This window comes from Stomoxys calcitrans, chromosome 2 (assembly GCF_963082655.1).
Source record: "Stomoxys calcitrans chromosome 2, idStoCalc2.1, whole genome shotgun sequence".
Taxonomy (NCBI): domain Eukaryota; kingdom Metazoa; phylum Arthropoda; class Insecta; order Diptera; family Muscidae; genus Stomoxys; species Stomoxys calcitrans.
In genome coordinates, this window is record NC_081553.1 from 204,284,172 (window position 1) to 204,308,125 (window position 23,954).

The following is a 23,954-nucleotide window of genomic DNA, read 5'->3' on the forward strand; positions in this document are numbered from 1 at the left end:
GCCACCTTACAATGCAGCGTGCACCAGCGTCAAATTGGCGCTGTGTGGCTTACAAACTTCCCAATTCACTCCAACTCACGTCTCTCCGCACCCAAAAGAAGAAGCATACATATACACTACGTTTTCTGTTGTATCCCAACCGACTGACAAGGCAGCCAAATCATATTTTCTTGCGGTTGCATCCTTATCGTGGCAATGATAATAAAGTTGCCTCAATGTGTTGTTAACGTTGCTCAGCGTACACGGTACGTGCGTATGCAGTAGAACATGCAGAACTATGCAACCAACGAACCAACAAGCGCCGGCAAACAAACTCTCTTTCGGAGAGGGAGGATGAAGTAAATGTGCTACAAGAGCATAAATTTTTGGTATAGGAGAAATTAAGTGCAAGAAAATTTCCGTTTTTCATTAGACTAAATTGAGGAGAGAAAGTTCACATACAACCAATGCTTTCGTGCAAAGCAAAGACTTGAGCACTAAACTTGGAGCTACGCGAAAAGGTGTGCAATTCTTCGGTTTACCACCTCTAAGATAGTAATTGTCAGGAAGCACAGTTACCATATCCGCTGTGTACTGCTACAGTTTACGAGCAGTTTCTGTGACCACAATCATTTGGGTGTTGGAATTGTAGTGTGCCATTCGAAAGGATGTAGAGCTATGTAATCTATTGAGGGTACACCTTCTTTGTAGATATAAATGTTGAAATCCGCTATTTTGGTCTATTCCGTATAGACCCTATTGCGGCATCGAATAGAACATTTAGCTAGATTTTTTTATGATCGAACTTAAATTGGGCTAATGTAGTCATACGAGCGCATATTGACTAGAAGATATTTACTAAAGCCTTATTAAAATCTAAACAGATTTTGATGAAATTTTGTACTCATATTGAGATATTGAAAACCATCGTAGAGCAGAGGTTAGCACATCCGCCTATGAAGGTGAACGCATGGGTTCGAATCCTGACGAAAACATCAGAAACAAGTAAAAGACGTTAAGTTCGGCCGGGCCAAATTTTGGATACCCATCACCTCGGGTATATATGTAAACCACCTTTCGTCAGAATCCGGAGAAAAATTCATAATTTATGCCCCCATAGCAGCTTTATCGAAATATGGTCCGATTGGGACGAAATTCGACACGGACATTAAGTGGTCTAATAAGTAGAAGTCATTGTCCAATCTTGTAGAACAAAATACTGGTCTTTTTGGTAGCCATACCCAAATATAAACCGATCTGAACCATATACAACATGTCTGTGCGAAAACCTAACATAAGTCACTGTGCCAATTTTCAGCGAAATCGGATTATTAATGTGCTTTTTATGGGAAAGGCACATTTATAATCCGAGAGATCAGTCTATATGGCAGCTATATCCAAATCTGAACCGATCTGGGCCAAATTGAAGACGGATGTCAAAGGGCCTTACACAACTCAATGTCCAAAATTTCGGCGAAATCGGACAATAAACGCGCCTTTTATGGCAACTATATCCAAATCTGGACCGATCTGAGCCAAAATGAAGAGAAATGTTAAAGGGCCTAACACAACTCACTGTTCCAAATTTCGGCGAAATCGGACAATAAATGCGCCTTTTTTGGGTCCAAAACTTCAAATCGAGAGATCGGTCTATATGGCAACTATATCCAAATCTGGACCGATCAAAGCCGAATTAAAGAAGAATGTTGAAGAGCCTAACACAACTCTCTGTCCCAAATTTCGGCGAAATCAGCTATATCCAAATCTGGACCGATCAGGGTCCAGATTTGGATATAGTCTGGCCTAACACAGCTTACTGTCCCAAATTTCAGTAAAATCGGATTTTATGGGCCTAAGACCCAAGATATAGTCCATCTTCGACCTTAACCTGCTTATGGACAAACAAAGGATCTGTGCAAAGTTTCAGCTCAATATCTCTATTTTTAAAGATTGTAGCGTGTTTCAACTGACAGACGAACGGGCATATCTAGATCGTCTTAGATTTTTACGCTGATCAAGAATATATATACTTTATAGGGTCGAAAATGGATATTTCGATATGTTGCAAACGGAATTACAAAATGAATATATCCCAATGACTATTGAATAGGTAGTCATATGGTCGATGAATAGTCATTCATAGACAACCACCATATCATATGATCCACTCTAAGCGAGTAGCACCAACATTTCATTTAGCGTCATCTGGCAGTCTTCAACTGAAATTGTTTGATCCAATTGGATTTACTTCATCCAATTAAAAACATGTCAACATGAGCAGAGAGAGGGCAGAGTGATAAAATTAATCATCAGCATGTATCTTTGTTATGACAAACTATCGATCCTTTGAATAAAGAAAAATAAAATATAGGAATATAGGAAGGATCTAAAAGAAAACAAGTAAAAAGGCGTTAAGTTCGGCCGGGCCGAACTTTGGATACCCACCACCTCGGGTATATATGTAAACCACCTTTCATCAAAATTCGGTAAAAATTTCATACCTTATACTCATATACCTCATACCGATATGAACTAAAGGGTGATTTTTTTGAGGTTAGGATTTTCATGCATTAGTATTTGACAGATCACGTGGGATTTCAGACATGGTGTCAAAGAGAAAGATGCTCAGTATGCTTTGACATTTCATCATGAATAGACTTACTAACGAGCAACGCTTGCAAATCATTGAATTTTATTACCAAAATCAGTGTTCGGTTCGAAATGTGTTCATTCACCGTAACGTTGCGTCCAACAGCATCTTTGAAAAAATACGGTCCAATGATTCCACCAGCGTACAAACCACACCAAACAGTGCATTTTTCGGGATGCATGGGCAGTTCTTGAACGGCTTCTGGTTGCTCTTCACTCCAAATGCGGCAATTTTGCTTATTTACGTAGCCATTCAACCAGAAATGAGCCTCATCGCTGAACAAAATTTGTCAAAATTTGAACACATTTCGAACCGAACACTGATTTTGGTAATAAAATTCAATGATTTGCAAGCGTTGCTCGTTAGTAAGTCTATTCATGATGAAATGTCAAAGCATACTGAGCATCTTTCTCTTTGACACCATGTCTGAAATCCCACGTGATCTGTCAAATACTAATGCATGTAAATCCTAACCTCAAAAAAATCACCCTTTATATACGACACGCATGTCGAAAAGCTGAACATAAGTCACTGTGTCAAATTTCAGTGAAATCGGATTATAAATGCGCCTTTTATGGGCCCAAGACTTTAAATCGAGATATCGGCCTACATGGCAGCTATATCCAAATCTGGACCGATTTGAGCCAAGTTGCATAGACATGTCGAAGAGCCTAACACTAAGCACTGTCCCAAATTTCGGCGAAATCGGACAATAAATGCCTCTTTTATGGGCCCTAAACCTTAAATCCAGAGATCGGTCTATATGGCAGCTATATTCAAATCTGGACCGATCTGGGCAAAATTGAAGAATGACGTCGAAGGGCCTTACCAAACTCACTGTCTCAAATTTCAGCGACATCGGACAATAAATGCGTCTTTTATGGCCCCAAAACCTAAAACCTAGATATCGGTCTATACGGCAGCTATATCCAAATCTGAACCGATCTGTGCGATATTGCAGAAGTATGTCAAGGGGCTTAACTTAACTCACTGTTCCAAATTTCAGCAAAATCGGACCATAAATGTGGCTTTTATGGGCATTAGACCCCAAATCGGAGGATCGGTCTATATGGCAGCTATATCCAAATCTGGACCGATCTGAGCCAAATTGACAAAGGATGTCGAAGGGCCTAACACAACTCACTGTCCCACATTTCAACAAAATCGGATAATAAATGTGGCTTTTATGGGCCTAAGACCCTAAATCGGCCGATCGGTCTATATGGGGGCTATATCAAGATATAGTCCGATATAGCCCATCTTCGAACTTAACCTGCTTATGAACAAAAAAAGAATCTGTGCAAAATTTCAGCTCAATATCTCTATTTTTAAAGACTGTATCGTGATTTCAACAGACAGACGGACAGACGGACGGACATGGCTAGATCGTCTTAGATTTTCACGCTGATCAAGAATACACATACTTTATAGGGTCGGAAATGGATATTTCGATGTGTTGCAAACGGAACGACAAAATTAATATACCCCCATCCTTCGGTGGTGGGTATAAAAATGTGAAATTTGTGTTTCGTGGGTCACTCCACCACTATAAAACTCCTCAAATCGGACATATTTACCAACCATGGCAATCTTAAATAAAAGGTCTTTGAGAATAGAGCATGAAATGGAATTTAACTTTTGGGACCAAGCGTCTGGGGGTCCACCGGGCTCAGCAAGTCTTTTATTTAAAATTCAATTTGTGTTTGTTTGTTTGTCGGCTTTTTTGTTTGTTCCGTATAGACTCAAAAGCGGCTGAACAGATTACCTTGAAATTTTCACTGATTATGTAGGTTGATCTAGAAGGAAACATAGGTTTTATATAGTTTTTTGATATTGGGAGAGGGGGCGGACCCTCCCCCTTACAGCAAAAGTACTACCCAAAAATAAAAGTGGACCGATGGGGACAATATGGGATCCAAATGAAAGGTATTCAAGAGTAGAGTACAAATTTCGTAATAAGAGTTGGGTCCAAGACTTGGGGGGCCACCACAGCCCCAAAACCCCATAGAATAGGATTATTTGACGATCATGATAATATGGGACTCAAATAAAAGGTATTCGGGAGTAGATTACGAATATGATCAGGATGTAGAAATAGACTTTATAACTTATTCATAACGGAAGGGGGCGTACCCTCCACCGCTACCCCAATAACACCACCCAAAATCAAAAGTGGACCGATAAGGACAATATGGGTATCAAATAAAATGTATGCGGGAGTAGATAACGAATCTGGCATACAAATTTCTGTCGAAGTATAGGGGGTCACCCCCCCCACAAAAACGCCAAAATGGGCATATTAGCCGATCATGGCTATATGGGACTCAAATGAAAGGTATTAGGGAGTAGATTACGAATATGTCATCAAAATTTGCATTCAAGTCTAGTTGGTGCTTTTCCTCCTAAAGATACTTCAAATGGGTTATTATGACAATATGGGCCTCAAATTAAAGTTATTTGAGAGTAGAAAACAAAATTGATATCCAATTTTGAAGCCAAGTGTTTTGGGGTACGCCCTAAGGCATCCCCAAAACTGAATATCATTTACGTTGGGAATAAAGAACGAATTTGATATCTATTTTCAGGGCAAAGTGCCGGTGGCCGCCCCAGTCCCAAAACACCCTCTAAACGGTTCATATTTACCGGCGATATGGGACTCAAATTAAAGGGATTTGGAAGTGCAATACGAATTTGATAACCATATTTAAGTCGAAATGTCCGAGCTGCCATCCCTTCCCTAATGAGAACATTACCCTAAGGAAGAACATTACCACCAGGAACCGAGCAGGGGCGAACTTCTCACACATCCATGAGTGCTTTCCGATTCAAGTTTAAACTCAAAGATAAGGGACCTTTTTTATGGCCGGGTCCGAACGGCGTCCCGCAGTGCGACACCTCTTTGGGGAGAATTTTTTAAATGACAATGCATGGCATTGTTCTTTGCAAATGTTGCCAACATTAAGAGGGGATAAACACCGCTTTGTCCGATGTTCTCGAACTCGCTGAGTGTCATAGGCTACAATGGGCGAGAGTCCCTTTCCTTAAAAGATATTATAGAGCTAAAGAAGGCGCAGCGCAGCGGGCCCGGTTCGGCTAGTTTCTTTCCAACTTTAAGCATTCCAACTTTAATTATTTTAAAATAAGTTGTCAGTTTTTTTTTCAGCACCCTTGTTCTATATGCCAATGTTAGTCCAACTCAAATTGAAATGCATTTTCCCACTCCAAGGGATTATTTCAGTGGCTTGTGATTACCACATTAAACTTTTTCCATGTCTCATTGTATTGCATGACAACCCGATTGAGGACTTACACAACTAGTGAGGGCAAGAGCAACCATTCACTTGGTTCTTTGTCACTGGTTTTCCATCAAATTCATTCATCTTACGCTATCTCTTTTCCAATTATTGCAAATCCTGTTCTTTTTTTCGTCATGTCCCCGACATTTCAATGTTTTTAATGCAAATTGAATGGTGTGTCTTTTTTTCCAATTCTGGTTGGTTAAGAGCATCGCCACCAGCAATGCCAACCTCAGCGATTGGTGTTACAAGGTTTTCAAAAAAAGACGGCAAAAAAAAAACGAATGTCATTTCGATTAAAATTCCTTTAACGACTTTAGTAAATTCTAATTAAACAACACTTAAAATGTCGATATTGTCAACATCGATGATATCTTTGACTGACTTTAAATCTCTTTTTTTTTCGTTTTTCTTTTTTGAGGAAAAAAAACAAGGCAAAAGAAACAGTGTTTCTGGGAAACTGAAAGTTGAAGCAACACGTAATGTGAATGTATTATCCAGAGACAACTTCATTTAGCTTTAAAGACACACAAAGAAGGAAAATAAATACTTTTAAGTGTACTTTTTGAGTTAATAGAATTCTCAAAAAAAAAAGAGTTAAAATGACTACGAAACGAGGCGAGAATATGAAAAATGCTTCAATGATTCTTCCCTCTTTAATGATGCCGACATGTGTAATCTGTGTGAATCACTATAAGGGTTATGCCACAAAGGACGAGGTGAGGGGATTTGAAGGCATCTATTAGAAGAAGGTTTGATAGGGATCCTATTACGTGGTACATAACTTAGAGGAACGGACGACATCAGCTTTTTCGTTAGACTGTCCAATAAGGTCACAGAAGAAGCAGGATAAATGATGATGGAGCAGTGAACTTAAGGTACTAAGAAAAATGTTAGATAGGCCTTTAATGTAGCAAAGGAGAGTGGTTACACTGTGGGTCATACATATATAAAGAAAAGCTCAGGGTTTACAAGAAGGAGCAGATTTTCGAAGCTAATGGCGAAGGACAGTCCGCACATGCTAAACTTACTAAATTTCCCTTAAAAATTCCCCTAAGGAACAGGGGATGATTCTCTCATATCAAAGAGTGCAGTCCGATTATAAGAGTTCAAGCTCAATGTTACTAAGAGGCTTCTTTTTTATACAGAGTCGGAACGACGTGCCGCATAGCGACACCTATTGGTAGAGAAGTTATTACATCGCAGGATATCTCACAAATGTAGCCCACAAACTTTTCACATATCAATGAGTGCAGTCCGATTCAATTTTAAGCTCAATGATAAGGGACCTCCTTTTTATAGCCGAGTCCGAAGGGCGTGCAGCAGTGCGACACCTCTATGGAGAGAAGTTTTACATGGCATAGTACCTCACAAATGTTGCCAGCTTTAAGAGGGGAAAACCACCGCTGAAAAATTTTTCTGATGGTCTCGCCAGGATTCGAACCCAGGCGTTCAGCGTCATAGGAGGACATGCTCCTCCAATGTAGCCCACCTTAGTAAGGGATAACCACCGTAAAACAATTTTCAGGAGTTCACACCGGTATTTGAACTAAGGCGTTTGGCATCATAGTCGGCCATTGTAATCTCTTTGCCACGGTGGTCTCCAGACATGGTAAACTTACAGAGGCCAAATGGAGAGTGGACTGGGGTCCGCAGACTGTGTGTCCCTGGGGCAGCTTCCCACGGCCGACCAACCCTAGGAAAGTATACAATAGCTCTCCAGGTGGTCTGAAGTGGAAGATTAATGCAGATATCGTATTGTTTTAGCATATTCCTTAACACAATGATCTGGTGGGTACGGTACGGCTGTTTAAACTGATGGTTTTGAAGATGGATGAATGTTTGTGCTAGTTATTGAAGAATGAATGGTAATGAAGGACGTTTATGAAGGTGGATGACGATAAGCATATGAATGACAATAAGGAGGTGAAGGACGGTAAGGAGGTGAAGGACGGTAAGGAGGTGAAGGAGGTGAAGGGTGGATGAGGCGATGAGATGTAGGATGGATGAGGAGTTAGTACGCTGCATCAAAAAGGTCGATTCGTTGAAGGCTGCTGTAAAGTCTTGAAGTCTCGGAGCTAGTCGTGTGGAGTGGGAAGTTGGTTGTGTCGGAGTGTATTCCTGTTGGTTTTGAAAGTTTTTCACACGGTGTCGCTGCTATTCCTTGTAAATAGCAGGATCTATACTGTGTTGTATGGATGTTTCGGTGGCATTTCTGTGCTGCCTCAGTCTGGTGCTGAGTCATTTTTGGTTATGGCACTTGTTAGCAACCTGTACCACTACTGTGGTACAGGGCATTACAATATTGATAAGTATACCAATTGGCTTTGAATCACTTCCTGATTCTATTTAGCTTTGTTCGTCTGTCTGCACATGTACTCTTGGGATCAAGTTACAGATCGCATTTGTTGTCCAATTGTCATAAATATTTTCCACAAACCACTTTTTAGGTTCAAGGACGAACGCTGTTGATTTTGAAAAAGTTCGGATCAGATTTAGACATAGCTCCCATATATATCATTCATCCGATATGGCCTTTAAGGGCAGTTTGGTCCGATCTTTACAAAATTTGGCAAGAGATGTTTTATTTGGCGTCTCCATACGAGTGAAGACTGCGCCTTTAAAGATCTATCCGCAAAGTTCATTTTTGGCAAACTCTTTCCGACATTCGGCCGGTATCTCACGAATAAATGCTTCAATGTGTAGTTTTCCAATGCATCAATTGAAGTCGGGTTGTCTGAATAGACTTCTAGGCGGCCAATTGACCGGTCTTGAACGTGACATAATATGTTCACCGAACTCGCCTCTCAATAAGTCCATTATAACGCGTGCTGTGTGGCACCGTCTTGTTGAAACCACATGTCATGCAAGTCAAGATCTTGTATTTTGGGCAAAAAAAAAGTCGGATATCATTTCACGGTAACGCTAACTATTCACAGTAACGTTACGATTCGCATCATCTTTGAAGAAGTACTGTCCAATGATGCCACCAGCCCATAAACCGCACCAAACTGTGACTTTTTATACCCTCCACCATAGGATGGGTGTATACTAATTTCGTCATTCTGCTTGTAACTACTCGAAATATTCGTCTGAGAACCCATAAAGTATATATTGGGTTGCCCAAAAAGTAATTGCGGATTTTTTAAAAGAAAGTAAATGCATTTTTAATGAAACTTAGAATGCACTTAAATCAAATATACTTTGTTTACACTTTTTTTCTAAAGCAAGCTAAAAGGAACAGATGATAACTGAGAGAAGAAAGAATGCAATTACAGAGTCACAAGCTGTGAAAAAATTTGTCAACGCCGACTATATGAAAAATTCGCAATTACTTTTTGGGCAACCCAATATATTCTTGATCGTCGTCATATTTTATGTCGATCTAGCCATGTCCGTCCGTCTGTCCGTCCGTCCGTCGAAAGCACGCAAACTTCCGAAGGAGTAAAGCTAGCCCCTTTGAAATTTTTCACAAATACTTCTTATAAGTGAAGGTCGGTTGGTATTGTAAATGGGCCATATCGGTCCATGTTTTGATATAGCTGCCATATAAACGGATCTGGGGACTTGACTTCTTGACCCTCTAGAGTGCGTAATTCTTATCCGATTGGGATGAAATTTTGATATCTAACAACTGTGCCGAGTATGGTTCAAATCGGTCCATAACCTGATATAGCTGCCATATAAACCAATCTTGGGTCTTGACTTCTTGACCAAAAGCAGGTTAAGTTAGATGATAGACTATATCTTGATATAGCCCCCATATGGACCGATCTGCTGCTTTACGATTTAAGGTCCATTAAACCCACATTTATTATCAAATTTCGCTGAAATTTGGCAAAATTTGTTGCATTAGGCTCATTAACATTCGTACCGAGTTTGCTTAAAATCGGTGTTGATTTCGATATAGCTCTCATATAGACCGATCTCCGGATTTAAGGTTTTGTGTTCATAAAGACGCATTTTTTGTCCGATTTCGTTTAAATTTGGCAAGTGACCATGCTAGGCTTTTCGACATCCGTGCCATTTATGGCTTAGATCGGTGTATACTTGGATAAAGCTGTCATAGAGACCAGTATTCTGTGTTACAAACTTGAACAGTGAGGTCAGTGCCTAGTTTGGTCCAAATCGGAACATACTTCGATAAAGCTTCTATGGGTTCATAAATATTGGGTTGCCCAAAAAGTAATTGCGGATTTTTTAAAAGAAAGTAAATGCACTTTTAATAAAACTTAGAATGAACTTTAATCAAATATACTTTTTTTACACTTTTTTTCTAAAGCAAGCTAAAAGTAACAGCTGATAACTGACAGAAGAAAGAATGCAATTACAGAGTCACAAGCTGTGAAAAAATTTGTCAACTCCGACTATATGAAAAATCCGCAATTACTTTTTGGGCAACCCAATAGTAGAGGCCACCGTAGCGCAGAGGTTAGCATGTCCGCCTGTGACGCTGACGCCTGGGGTTCGAATCCCCTCCTAATGCTGGCAATATTTGTAAGGTACTATGCCATGTAAAACTTCTCTCCACAGAGGTGTCGCACTGCGGCACGCCGTTCGGACTCGGCTATAAAAAGGAGGCCCTTATTATTGAGCTTAAACTTGAATCGGACTGCACTCATTGAGATGTGAGAAGTTTGCCCCTGTTCCTTAGTGGAATGTTCATGGGCAAAATTTGCATTTGGGTTCATAAATGATGCATTTCTCTCCAAACGATGACGAAAGTTGGTTAACGTATATAACCGAGGTGGTGGGTTTACAAAGTTCTGAATGCCTTTTTACTTGTTTATGGTCTCAAAGATCGCAAAGTCTCTTTGGTTAAATCGCTGGATTGAATGCAATCGAAAGCTGTGAGCAAACGAAGATGAGGTGGGATGAATGTTCGAAGTAGAACACAGACGCTCTATTGTCCATGGAGAAGATGCAATTAAGTGCAGTTACTGCGATCGCAACGCATGTCTCACATAGACATTAGAAGTGATGAAATTTGCCACTGGTGTCACAATAGGACAGTTTTCATTTCCTATGTAAATGCCCTGCACTATTCCAAAGCAAAACTAAGATACTGGGTTATTTTCTTCTGATGGAGCCAGGGGCATTAACTTAGTCAAATACAGGGCCTTCATCAAACCGGCAAAGTGGTAAGAGAAAGTGCATTCTTTCAGGATGGTCTACTCTTAAGAGAAGAGGAAGAGTTCACGAGGAATCACAAAGGGTCGCATGATGGCCTACACAGATGCTAAGACATCTAACCGTACCTATGTCTCTATATGACACACCATCTCGACTCGTTGGAAGGTGCTTTACCATTGAACTCAATTTGGCAGCACTCATTGGTATGAGTGGCGATAATTCCGCCACCGTTTGTGGACGTATTTTTAAGTTCCTTTATGATTTCCAATTACTATGCAACCAATCTTCATAAGTGATTCATCGGCAGCATAGTTCACAAGAACCATAAGTAAAATTCGAATCGTTCGTACCCCAATAAAAGTGTTTGCTATTAATCCTCTTAGTATTGGCTACCCACTACAAATCTTTTTTAACAAATTTTTCCCAATTAAACCTAAATGATTTTTTTCATTTTTTTCATCGCAACAAAAACCCTTCATATTCCCTATGAACGCCATACAATGGCGTAAAATCCATTTATTCGTATAATTGCTGGAATAATTTACATACAAACTTTATGGCAGTACTTCGTAGCGAACTGGCGATTGTTGTTGGGATTGTCAATAATTGAAAACTGCAATTCGGTGCGTATTGAGCTGCCAAAGTAAACAATTAAAAGCGATTTATTTATACAAATCACCAACAGCTGATCCATGTTTGCCATTTAATCATGGCCATAAATTAAAATAACAAAAATCCCCTTGAACCCATAAAACTGTCTGCATTGGTTCAAGCAAACCATTCGCTGCTGAGAGAGAAGGAGGAAAAACAAACCGAAAACACACACACACACAAATAACCGGCATAACATTTGACTAGCCAACTAAGTAACCACAACAATAGCAAAGGGCAAATAAAACAGAGCAACAGAAAAGGCCAAAAGGAAAATCGCATAAAAAACTAAAATTCGTTTTAAATCACATACCAAGCAAATGAAGTGAATGTGAATTGTCCAAATTGTAAATATTTATTGTTGCAGGGAGCATTGATCTATAGAAGCTCATAAAAAATTTAAAGTGATTGGAAAATTCTAATCGTAAAACCCTAGGTAAAACTAAACAATAGTAAAAACGGGTTAAATTCAGCCCTACCTGATTTGAGAAAATTACCAATAAATGAGGTTTTTATGGGCTTAAGACCTCAAATGCGGAGATTTGTGTACATGGCAACTTTATCTAAATATGGGTCTTTCTAGACCATATTTGTGCCGCATATTGGGAATCCTAGAGCGACTCACTATTGCAAGTTTCACCGATTTCGGGCAATAAATGCTGCAGATATGACCTTAAGGCAACAAGTCGCCAGTTTGGTTTATTAGCAGATTTATGGACTTGTAGCTAATGATTAGAATAGATGGATGAACCTTGACATAAGGGTACACCCCCGTGTCACCATAATTTCTTTTTTATGGGTCCTGACTGACAAGGGTTTGAACACGTCTGCTATGCGGACGATGTTTGAATACTTCTGAGCGAAAGGCGTCCCAATGAGCTATGCAGAAGTGCCGAAAGGGTCTTGCATACGACTGGGCCAGACCAATGTTAACCCAAACAAGTAAAAGCGTACTAAGTTCGCCCGGGCCGAATCTTATATACCCTCCACCATGGATCGCACTTGTCAAGTTCTTTTCCCGGCATCTCTTCTTAGGCAAAACAGGATATAAAAAAAAAATTTCTCTGCTACTAGAGCTATATCAAGATACGGTCCGGTTTGGACCACAATTAAATTATATGTTGGAGACCTGTGTAAAATGTCAGCCAATTCGAATAAGGATTGCGCCCTTTGGGGCCTCAAGAAGTAAAATAGAGAGATCGATTTATATGGGAGCTATATCAGGCTATAGACCGATTCAGACCATAATAAACACGTATGTTGATGGTCATGACATGGATCCGTCGTACAAACTTTCAGGCAAATCTGATGATAATTGCGACCCCTAGAGGCTCAAGAAGTCAAGATCCCAGATCGGTTTATATGGCAGCTATATCAGGTTATGTACCAATTTGAACCTTATTTGACACAGTTGTTGAAATGAAGAATAAAATACGTCATGCAAAATTTCAGCCAAATCGGATAGGAATTGCGCCCTCTAGGAGCTCAAGAAGTCAAGTCCCCAGATCTGTTTATATGACAGCTATATCAGGTTTTGAACCGATTTGAACCATATTTGGCACAGTTGTTGGATATCATAACAAAACACGTCGTGCACAATTTCATTCCAATCGGATAAGAATTGCGCACTCTAAAGGCTCGAGTAGTCAAGAGCCAAGATCGGTTTATATGGCCGCTATATAAGGTTATAGACCGATTTGAACCATACCTAGCACAGTTGTTGGATATCATAACAAAATACTTCGTGCCAAAATTCATTCAAATCGGATAAGAATTGCGCCCTCTAGAGGCTCAAGAAATCAAGACCCAAGATCGGTTTATATGACAGCTATATCAGGTTATGAACCGATTTGAACCATACTTGGCACAATTGTTGAATATCATAGCAAAATACTGCGTGCCAAAATTCATTCAAATTGGATAAGAATTGCGCCCTCTAGAGGCTCAAGAAGTCAAGACCCAATATCGGTTTATATGACAGCTTTATAAGGCTATTGACCGATTTGAACCATACTTAGCACAGTTGTTGGATATCGTAACAAAACACGTCGTGCAAAATTTCATTCCAATCGGATAAGAATTGCGCACTCAGAGGCTCCAGAAGTCAAGACCCAAGATCGGTTTATATGGCAGCTATATCAGGTTATGGACCGATTTAAACCATATTTGGCACAGTTGTTGGATGTCACAACAAAATACTTCATGCCGAATTTCAATCTAATCGGATAAGAATTGCGCACTCTAGAGGCTTAAGAAGTCAAGACCCAAGATCGGTTTATATGGCAGCTACATCAGGTTATGAACCGATTTGAACCAAACTTGGCACAGTTGTTGGATATCATAACAAAACACGTTGTGCAAAATTTCATTCCAATCGGATAAGAATTGCGCACTCTAGAGGCTCAAAAAGTCAAGACCCAAGATCGGTTTATATGGCAGCTATATCAGGTTATGAACCGATTTGAACCATATTTGGCACAGTTGTTGGATGTCATAACAAAACACGTCGTGAAAAATTTCGTTCCAATCGGATAAGAATTGCGCACTCTAGAGGCTCAAGAAGTCAAGACCCAAGATCGGTTTATATGGCAGCTATATCAGGTTATGGACCGATTTAAACCATATTTGGCACAGTTGTTGGATGTCACAACAAAATACTTCATGCCGAATTTCAATCTAATCGGATAAGAATTGCGCACTCTAGAGGCTTAAGAAGTCAAGACCCAAGATCAGTTTATATGGCAGCTATATCAAAACATGGACCGATTTAGCCCATTTACAATACCAACCGACCTACACCAATAAGAAGTATTTGTGCAAAATTTCAAGCGGCTAGCTTTACTCCTTCGGAAGTTAGCGTGCTTTCGACAGACAGACGGACGGACGGACGGACGGACATGGCTAGATCGACATAAAATGTCACGACGATCAAGAATATATATACTTTATGGGGTCTCAGACGAATATTTCGAGTAGTTACAAACAGAATGACGAAATTAGTATACCCCCATCTTGTGGTGGAGGGTATAAAAAAAGATGGAGGAAGAAACAGGGGGGCCAATTTAATGTACCACGTTACCTCAATAAAACGATTTCGATATCTGACAAGATCAAATATTTAGGTGTGATCTTTAAAAGGAAACTGAATTGGGAGTGTCAAATTCAGGGGCGTACAGAGAAGGCTAACGGCTTAGGCTTGCAAAGGGGCCTTAATATGAGGATAAGCCACTGGCTCTACAGGATCGTGATTAGACCAATACTTAGTCAGTATACAATGCTCAGTAGTTTGGTGGACTGCGACGGAGAAAAAGTGAAACGTTAGGATAATAAAGGGAAATTTTTAAGCTATTATCTTTGTGGCACCACTGGTTTAAACAGCTCACCCATGATTCGTATTTTGTTTCACTGTCAAACATCTTCAGTTTGGTATATAATTTAACCATAACTCGTCTTACAAACGAACAACGCGGGCAAATTTCATTGCGTGCTTCTTCCATTTTACGTCGAAGCTCCTTTTTGGGTCAATGGGTACGTAAATAAGCAGAATTGTAGTTTTTAGAATGAAGATCAGCCAGAAGCATTGTAAGAGTTACCAATGCTTCCAAAAAAGTCACAGTTTGGGGTGGCTTACGGGCTGGTGTCATCATTGGACTGTACTTCTTCAAAGATGATGTGAATCGTAACGTAACTGTGAATCTCACGGCGCTACCGTGGGATGATATCCATTTTTTTTTTTTTGTTTTGACCAAAATGCAAGAGCTTGATATGTATGAAATGTGGTTTCAACAAGATGGTGCCACATGTCACACAGCACCCGGAACAATGGACTTATTGAGAGGCGAGTTCGGTGAACATTTTATTTCACTTTCGGAACCGGTCAATTGCCTGCCTAGATAGTGCGATGTAGACTAATTTTTGTGGGCCTATGTTATTGTTCATGTCAATACAGACAAGCCCGTTACAATTGACGCATTGCAAGACAACATTGTAGCATTTATTCATGAGATAATGGCCGAAATGTGGGAAAGAGTATGTCAAAATTGGACTAAGTGGATGGACCATTTGAGTCGGAATCACAGTCAAAATTTGCATGAAATAATCTTCAAACAATAAATTTCATGACCGTGCTATCGATTCAAATAAAGATTTTATGAATTTTTACGAATTTTATGTGTTTTTTTTATTGAAAAACATTCCTATAGCTCTTAAAAAATCACCCTTTACAACAGGTTCAGAGAACATGTTCTCAGGGCATAGGCGGATCGATGAGGACCACGCCCACTTGGGCACTAGGGACATTCTAGATATCCGACCCATAGACATACAACTTAAGTGTGAGGCAGTCATTGCGGCTATGAGACTAAATGCGATGGGAGAATGGATAGAGGATAGGAGCAGATCATACCATAGAGGTATAATCGAGGCGAGACATGAATCAATATAGGGGCGTGGTATGGAAAACAGTTAAGGATTTTGTTAGTGGCACGGAATTTCTGACTCAGATTTTCTTTTCCGAGATTACTTTCAAGTATTTATAGCGCACATGGGCGGATTAATATCCGTACCCTCTTTTCAACCTATCCCAACCTAACCTGCCCGTTTACGAATAACAAAAATTGCAGCTTGTAAGGACTCAAGATGTCAAATCGGGAGATTGTTTTATATGGGAGCTATATGAGATTATAGACCGATTTGAACCGTACTTGGCACAGTTGTTGAAAACGCCACATGCTCAATTTCAGCCATCGGAGCTATATTAGGTTATAGACCGATTCGGAGCTTATTTGAATACAGTTGTTGGAAGTCATAATAGAAGACCGCATGCAAAATTTCGGCCAAATCGGACAAAAATTGCGGTCTCCAGGGGCTCATCGGCGATCGGGAGATCGGTTATTATGGCAGCAACGACCTACATCAATATTAAGTATCTGTGCAAAATTTCAAGCGGCTAGCGTTACGCGTTCGGCAGCTAGCTAGATCTACTCAGAATGTCGACACGATCAAGAATTTATATACTTTATGGGGTCTTAGATCAACATTTCGAGACGTGTCATCTAGAGCTCTACAAATTAAAATTTCAAAGAGTTATCTTTCTATCTCGGCATGCTGAAGGAGAGGGTAGATTGAGGAGGATCTTCGAGTACCTGATACCAGTACCGACTGGAGTGAGGGCATTCGCGATTCGTTTTCCTAAGAGGGACGAATGGTGGGCGGATGGTGTACTTGTGGAGGATAAGACCTCGATCCACACAGATGGCTCCAAGATGGAGTCAGGGACTGGATTGGGGGTCTACTCTGATTCACTCAATATCAGCATGTCTCTGAGACTGTCGGACGAGTGTACGGTCTTTCAGGCAAAGGTCTGTGCCATTGCAGTGGCTGCACAAGAAAATCTGATAAAGGGCTTACCGCCCTGCAAACTCAGAAATTATGTGGCGCCATACTGTCGCTCAAGGCCTTGGGGTCGAGGATAGTGAGGTCGAGATGCGTGGCTGACTGTTTGGAATCCCTGGATAGGCTCTGGGCCCACGATGTGACACTGATATGGGTTCCTGGGCATGAGGAGATTCCAAGAAATGAGTGGGCGGACGAGTACGACAGGAGGGGGGTTCGTCTGCGCCGGGCGAACCAGTCATCGGTCTTGACTACGTGTCATTTGTCGAGCTACTGAACACAGTAGATGGGATGGCCAGGGCGGCGTCGGTGGCGTAGTGGGACTCGGTAGATGGTTGCCGGATTGCGAAAGCGCTATAGCCGGTCATCGACCGGTGGATGATGGGAGAGTTACTGGCGTTCGATAAGAGGTCGATGAGTACTTTTACAGGGGTCATAACCGAACACTGTGACATAGGCCGCGTGGGAGCGCGAATGGGGATATCGCACAATGACTTCTGTAGAAGTTGTCTCGATGAGGATGAAGAGGAGACTATTGAGCACTTGTTTTGTTCTTATCCGGTTCTGCAGAGACGTAGGCTCTGCTTTCTGGGGAACCGTTTTTTCTGTGATCTAAGAAAACATGCAAACTTACCTCTGGTATCTCGAGGCTTGTTGAGGGAACAGGATGGTTCCGACGGGGGGTGCCACAAGCTCCAGCGTAGGTAGATCCGTGCATGTGTAGGGACGGGCGGTTATTTACCAACCCCCTCCCTCCCCCCCCCGCTCGGGTTTCTCCACTCCTACTGTCTTTTTCTTTTATTCGTGTATAACCTCTAGTACGAGATCTCACATTTTTATTTTCTTCCCTTTCTCTCCCTAGGGTAACACAATGAGCCAAACTGCCCTTTGAGTGAACTAAGCTTTGGTGGGCAACCCATTTAACCTAACCTATATCTACCCGTTCTCAAACGGTAGACTTTTTACTAGTTTTTTTTTATACCCTCCACCATAGCATGGGGGATATACTAATTTCGTCATTATGTTTGTAACTACTCGAAATATTCGTCTGAGACCCCATAAAGTATATATATTCTTGATCGTGGTGAAATTTTATGTCGATCTAGCCATATCCGTCCGTCTGTCCGTCCGTCCGTCTGTCTGTCTGTCGAAAGCACGCTAACTTCCGAAGGAGTAAAGCTAGCCGCTTGAAATTTTCCACAAATACTTCTTATTAGTGTAGGTCGGTTGGTGTTGTAAATGGGCCATATCGGTCCATGTTTTGATATAGCTGCCATATAAACCGATCTTTGGTCTTGACTTCTTGAGCCTCTAGATTGCGCAATTCTTATTCGATTAGAATGAAACTTTGCACGACGTGTTTTGTTATGATATCCAACAACTGTGCCGAGTATGGTTCAAATCGGTCCATAACCTGATATAGCTGTCATATAAACTGATCTTGGGTCTTGATTTCTTGAGCCTCTAGAGGGCGCAATTCTTATCCGATTTGAATAAATTTTGGCACAACGTGTTTTGTTATGATATCCAACAACTGTGCCAAGTATGGTTCAAATCGGTACATAACCTGATATAGCTGCCATATAAACCGATCTTGGGTCTTGATTTCTTGAGCCTCTAGAGGGCGCAATTCTTATCCGATTGGGATGAAATTTCGCACGACGTGTTTTGTCATGGTATCCAACAACTGTGCCAAGAATGGTTCAAATCGGTCCATACCCTGATATAGCTGTCATATAAACCGATCTTGGGTCGTTACTTTTTGAGCCTCTGTAGGGCGCAATTCTTATCCGATTTGAGTGAATTTTGGCACGACGTGTTTTGTTATGATATCCAACAACTGTGCCAAGTATGGTTTAAATCGGTTCATAACCTGATATAGCTGTCATATAAACCGATCTGGGATCTTGACTTCATGACCCCTAGAGGTCGCAATTATTATCCGATATGCCTGAAATTTTGTACGACGGATCCTCTCATGACCATCAACAAACGTGTTTATTATGGTCTGAATCGGTCTATAGCCCGATAGAGATCCCATATAAATGGTTCTCTCTATTTTACTTCGTGAGCCCCAATGGGCGCAATTCTTATACGAATTGGCTGAAATTTTACACAGGTCTCCAACATATAATTTAATTGTGGTCCGAACCGGACCATATCTTGATATCGTTTTAATAGCAGAGCAACTCTTTTCTTATATCCTTTTTTGCCTAAGAAGAGATGCCGGGAAAAGAACTCGACAAATGCGATCCATGGTGGAGGGTATATAAGATTCGGCCCGGCCGAACTTGTTTTTGTTTAATTCCATCCCACTGTGCGTTGCCAGATCTTGAAGCAAGCGGTTCAAAACATCAAGGGATACTTATGTCACAAGATCCACATGGGGTAGGGGCGCGTTAATGTGTTTTTACTTGTTTTTAATGACTATGACTAATTTTCATATTTGATAGTTTTTTGAACCCGAAGGTTTAACACAAAAGTGTAAAAAATATTAAAATATCCCTTCTCCAGGCAATAGACTTTCCGATAGCGGCAAGAGTTGAAAGAGAAGCAGTTTAAACATATCTAACCCACAGCACTCATAATTGTTGAAATAGTGTTATTAGCTTAATGATTGCTGTAATTTTTTTTTTTATTTTCTTTTAATTCCCTCATGGAAATACTTTTCGTTATAATGACGCAGCATTATCGCTGTAACAAATTAAATTTAATTGCCATATTACCCTACTGACCTATCAAATTTACATATATTTTCCATAGACTTAATTTATTCCTTTTACTCATTTCTCAGACGTGCTTGCCAGGACTATGGGTGGGTGGATTCGTGAAAGTGTTTTCGTGAAGGTGGGCCTGAAAGTGTGAGAGCTTTAGCGTTTTCGAACATGTACTTTGTCTGCTTTCAACGCAAATTAAAAAAGATAAGAAAATTCGCATGGCAAAACTTAAAAATGTAATTAATCGTGAACAGTTGGTTCAATAAAAGCTGCAACAAAATAAGGTCAACACAAACAACAGCAAGAAGCAATGACAGTACCAATGGCAAGCAGCATCATCATTATCATTAGCATCAGTATTGCCATGGAAAATAATGTTAGTCGGAAAAAATAATGATAGTCGAAAAAAAACAGAGCGCATCTCAAAAGCAACTGGAATTGTCCTATTTAACCCTTTTTAATACCTTAGTCCGAAGGACATGCCTCTCAATGACACCAATCTATAGAAAACGCAAATTGCAAATTTGTCTACTAACATTCTATTAACGAACAGGAAGCAAAGTTCTCAAATATCTATGAGAGCTGTCCAATTCAGCTCAATGTTAAGGGACCTGTTTCTTAAAGTCTAGTCCAAATAAGGTGCCGCAGGACGACACCTCTTTTGGGAAAAGTTTTAACATGGCATAGTACCTCACAAATGTCGCCAGCATTAGGAGGGCACAAACACCTCGAAAATGGTTTATGATGTACTCGCCAGGATTCGAACCCAGCCGTTCTTCATCATAGGCGGACATGCTAACCTCTGCTTCGCGTTGGCACAGCTTTGCCTACATTTCCGATATCAATATTTGTTTCAAGTTTGATTTTCATAAAGCAATTCGCCACAACTTCATTTTCTTAGCAAATTTCATCAAAATTTAATTCGTTAACGGCAACACTGATCATCCTCATTATCATCAAGAGCTGCTGTATCGCCATCATTGCCATTACCACGTTTCAAATTTAGCATCATCGTCATCACACTCGTCATCATTATTATCAACGCCTTCATAGTACGCTACAGCGAGGGATTTTCCACCACCAGAAAGCAGCCAACGTAAAATACGAAATGGAAACAGTTTTAATGCAATGGCTTAATGGCTATACCATCGAACTTATCGACAATTTAAGTGAAATGACTTGGCACGACGTGGTTTGGTCGCTATGTTCATTTCTGTCTGCGTTCGTGTATCTGAAACGATATCTGCATGTTTGTACGAGTGTTAGTACTTGAGCCCTTTTTTTCCGTGCAATTGTTGTTAGCTACAAGAAAAGACAAGCAAACAATTGCCTCGTAGACAAAAGAGAATTGAGAAATGCAAGGAACATTCGCCATGTATGCTGTATCATGTATTGTGGCGAGCATTGAACGTAATCGTGATAGTTAAGAAAACAAGAACATAGGATTCTAGAGAGAAATTAAAATTCTTAAAAAAGACTTTCAATCTTTACCCACATGCAGGAGTATACTGCAAATGCAAATTTTGAGGATCATGGGCAAACTTTTCACATATCAATGAGTGCTATCCGATTTAAGTTTAAATTCAAATGATAAGGGACCTCCTTTTTATAGCCAAGCCCGAACGGGGTGCCGCTTTGCGACACCTTTTTGAGGAGAAATTTTTGAATGATTTCTATGCATGGCATAGTAACTCTCAAATGTCGTTAGAAGAGGAAACCAATGTTGAAAATTTACCGATGTTCTTTCTAGGATTCGAACCCCGGCGTTCAGCGACATTGGCGGACATGCTAACCTCTGAGCTACGGAAGCCGGCCAAGGGCTTGCTAGGAAGTCTTAAAGATATTGGACACTATGTAGACCGTAGATCAGTAGCCTCAAATTGGCTTCCAAATCCGATGATAGTCCAATGGATCTACGGCGATAGAGACAAATGTGCAAAATTACAACACATTTTGAGAAAATGTTATTTTGTCATAGGCGGGCCCCTAAGTACCACGCCTACCATTACATTAGAGACTGTTCAGGATATACGGTCCATAGATACACAGGTTAAGTAGACGCAACTATTATATTTTGGAATACCTTTGGGACAAACCAATCCATTTTATTGGGGAGGAACTATTTTTATACCGACCACCGTAGGATAGGAGGTATATTCATTTCGCATCGAAATAGCAATTCCCGCCCTTACAAGTATATATATTTCGGATCGTCGAAAAATTCTAAGACGATGTAATGATCTACGTGCGTCTGTCCGCTCGTCTGTTGTAATCGCTCTACAGCCTTCAAAAATTAAGATATGGAGCTGAAATTTGGCACAGATATGTATTTTTGACGCACGCTGGTTAAGTTTCTGAACGAACCAAATCGGCCGATAAAGGATCTAAAGCCTATAAATGCTTTACTTTTTATTCGATTTCGCTGAAATTTGAAACAGTGAGCAGTTTGAAGCCTCCCGACATCTAAACCAAATATGGTTGAGATCGAACTATATGCTCACTGCCCCCCTTTGTGAGCATCTCTCATTCGTTGCCCTTCGGACCTGACCTTAAAAACCTAGCTTACATGTCGCTAGAGGCATACCCACAGATTCCAGTTTTCCTGGAATGTGTAGGGTAGTTCCTAGTCTCGCAATCTCGTCCGCTTTACAATTCCCTGGGATATCTCTGTGGCCCGGCACCTAGAACAGGTGAATTTTGAAGTGTTCAGCCATATCGTTGAGAGATCTGCGACAGTCGAGGGCGGTTTTAGTGTTTAGAAATACGTTCTCCAGGGATTTAATGGCTGTCTGAGAAGATATTTAAGCCAATTGTCGCTATGACATTATGTCTTAGCCATTCCACCCACCACTTCCTTAATTGCAAGAAACTCCGTTTGATACACACTACAGTGGTCAGATAACCTTTTCGATATCACCACTTCTAAATCCTTAGCGTAAACCCTAAATCCCATCTAGTTTAGTTTGGAACCATTCGTATAGAAGTCTACGTAACTCCACCACTTCCTTAATTGCAAGAATCACCGCTTGATACACACTGCAGTGGTCAGGTAACTTAGCCATTCCATCACTCCCTTAATTGCTAGAATCTCCGCTCGATACACACTGCAGTGATCAGGTAAACTTTTCGATATGACCAGTTCTTAATCTTTAGAGTAGACCCCAAGGCCCAACTAGTCGTCTAGTTTGGAACCATCGGTATAGAAATCTACATAACTTCTATTTCCAGGGATATCGTAGTTCCAATCGATTCTACCAGGAATAGTACTACAGTACTTTTTATCAAAAATCGGTTCAGGCAGGTTGTAATCCACACTGTCTCGAACATTGGACATTGTACCAAGGATAAAACAGTGTCCGTAGCCGCGACATGACTAAAAAGAAAGTTCCCTTAACCTCACGGCAGTGGTGGATGCAATTTGTCTAGCCACAATACCCTGAGGCATTAGATGTAGCATTAAGTTCAGTGCATCAGAGGGCGTCGTCCTCAGTGATCCACAAAAACAAGTCATCCTTTGGATCCGTTTGAGTATTGAACGATAGGTGGACTTTTGAAGCGCCGTCCACCAGATCACAACAACATATAGCATTAGTCTGATAACTGCAGTATATACCCAGTGCGTGAAGCGCGGTCTAATCCCACAAATTTTGCCAATAGCTCTTTTGCAGGTGTATAGGGCAAGATTTGCCTTTACTGCTCTTTCCAAAATGTTCGATATGAAGTTCAATTTCCTGTCCAGCAAAACACCCAAGTATTTTGCGCTTTCTGTAAATGCAACTTTCTCGCCTCCCAAGGAGACAGGTGCCCCTGTAGGTAACTTGTATTTCCCGCTGAAAAGAATTACTTCTGTCTTGCACGGACTTACGCCTAGACTACTTTCTGTTGCCCACTTCGCTGTTACACGTAAATCTTCTTGAAGTATATCTCTTAGAGTATTGGGAAACTTTCCCCTAACCGCAATAGCCACGTCATCATCAAAATGGGGGTTGTGAACCCTCCAAAGTTATGTGGCCCTACCTAGATTTGAAGAGGTCTAGCACATTGCTATCGTTAGCTAGAACAAACTTCTCAGTCATTATGTCCGTCATGAGCGGTCAGTGTCTGATCGAGGAACATGCTGATAGATCGAAGTTT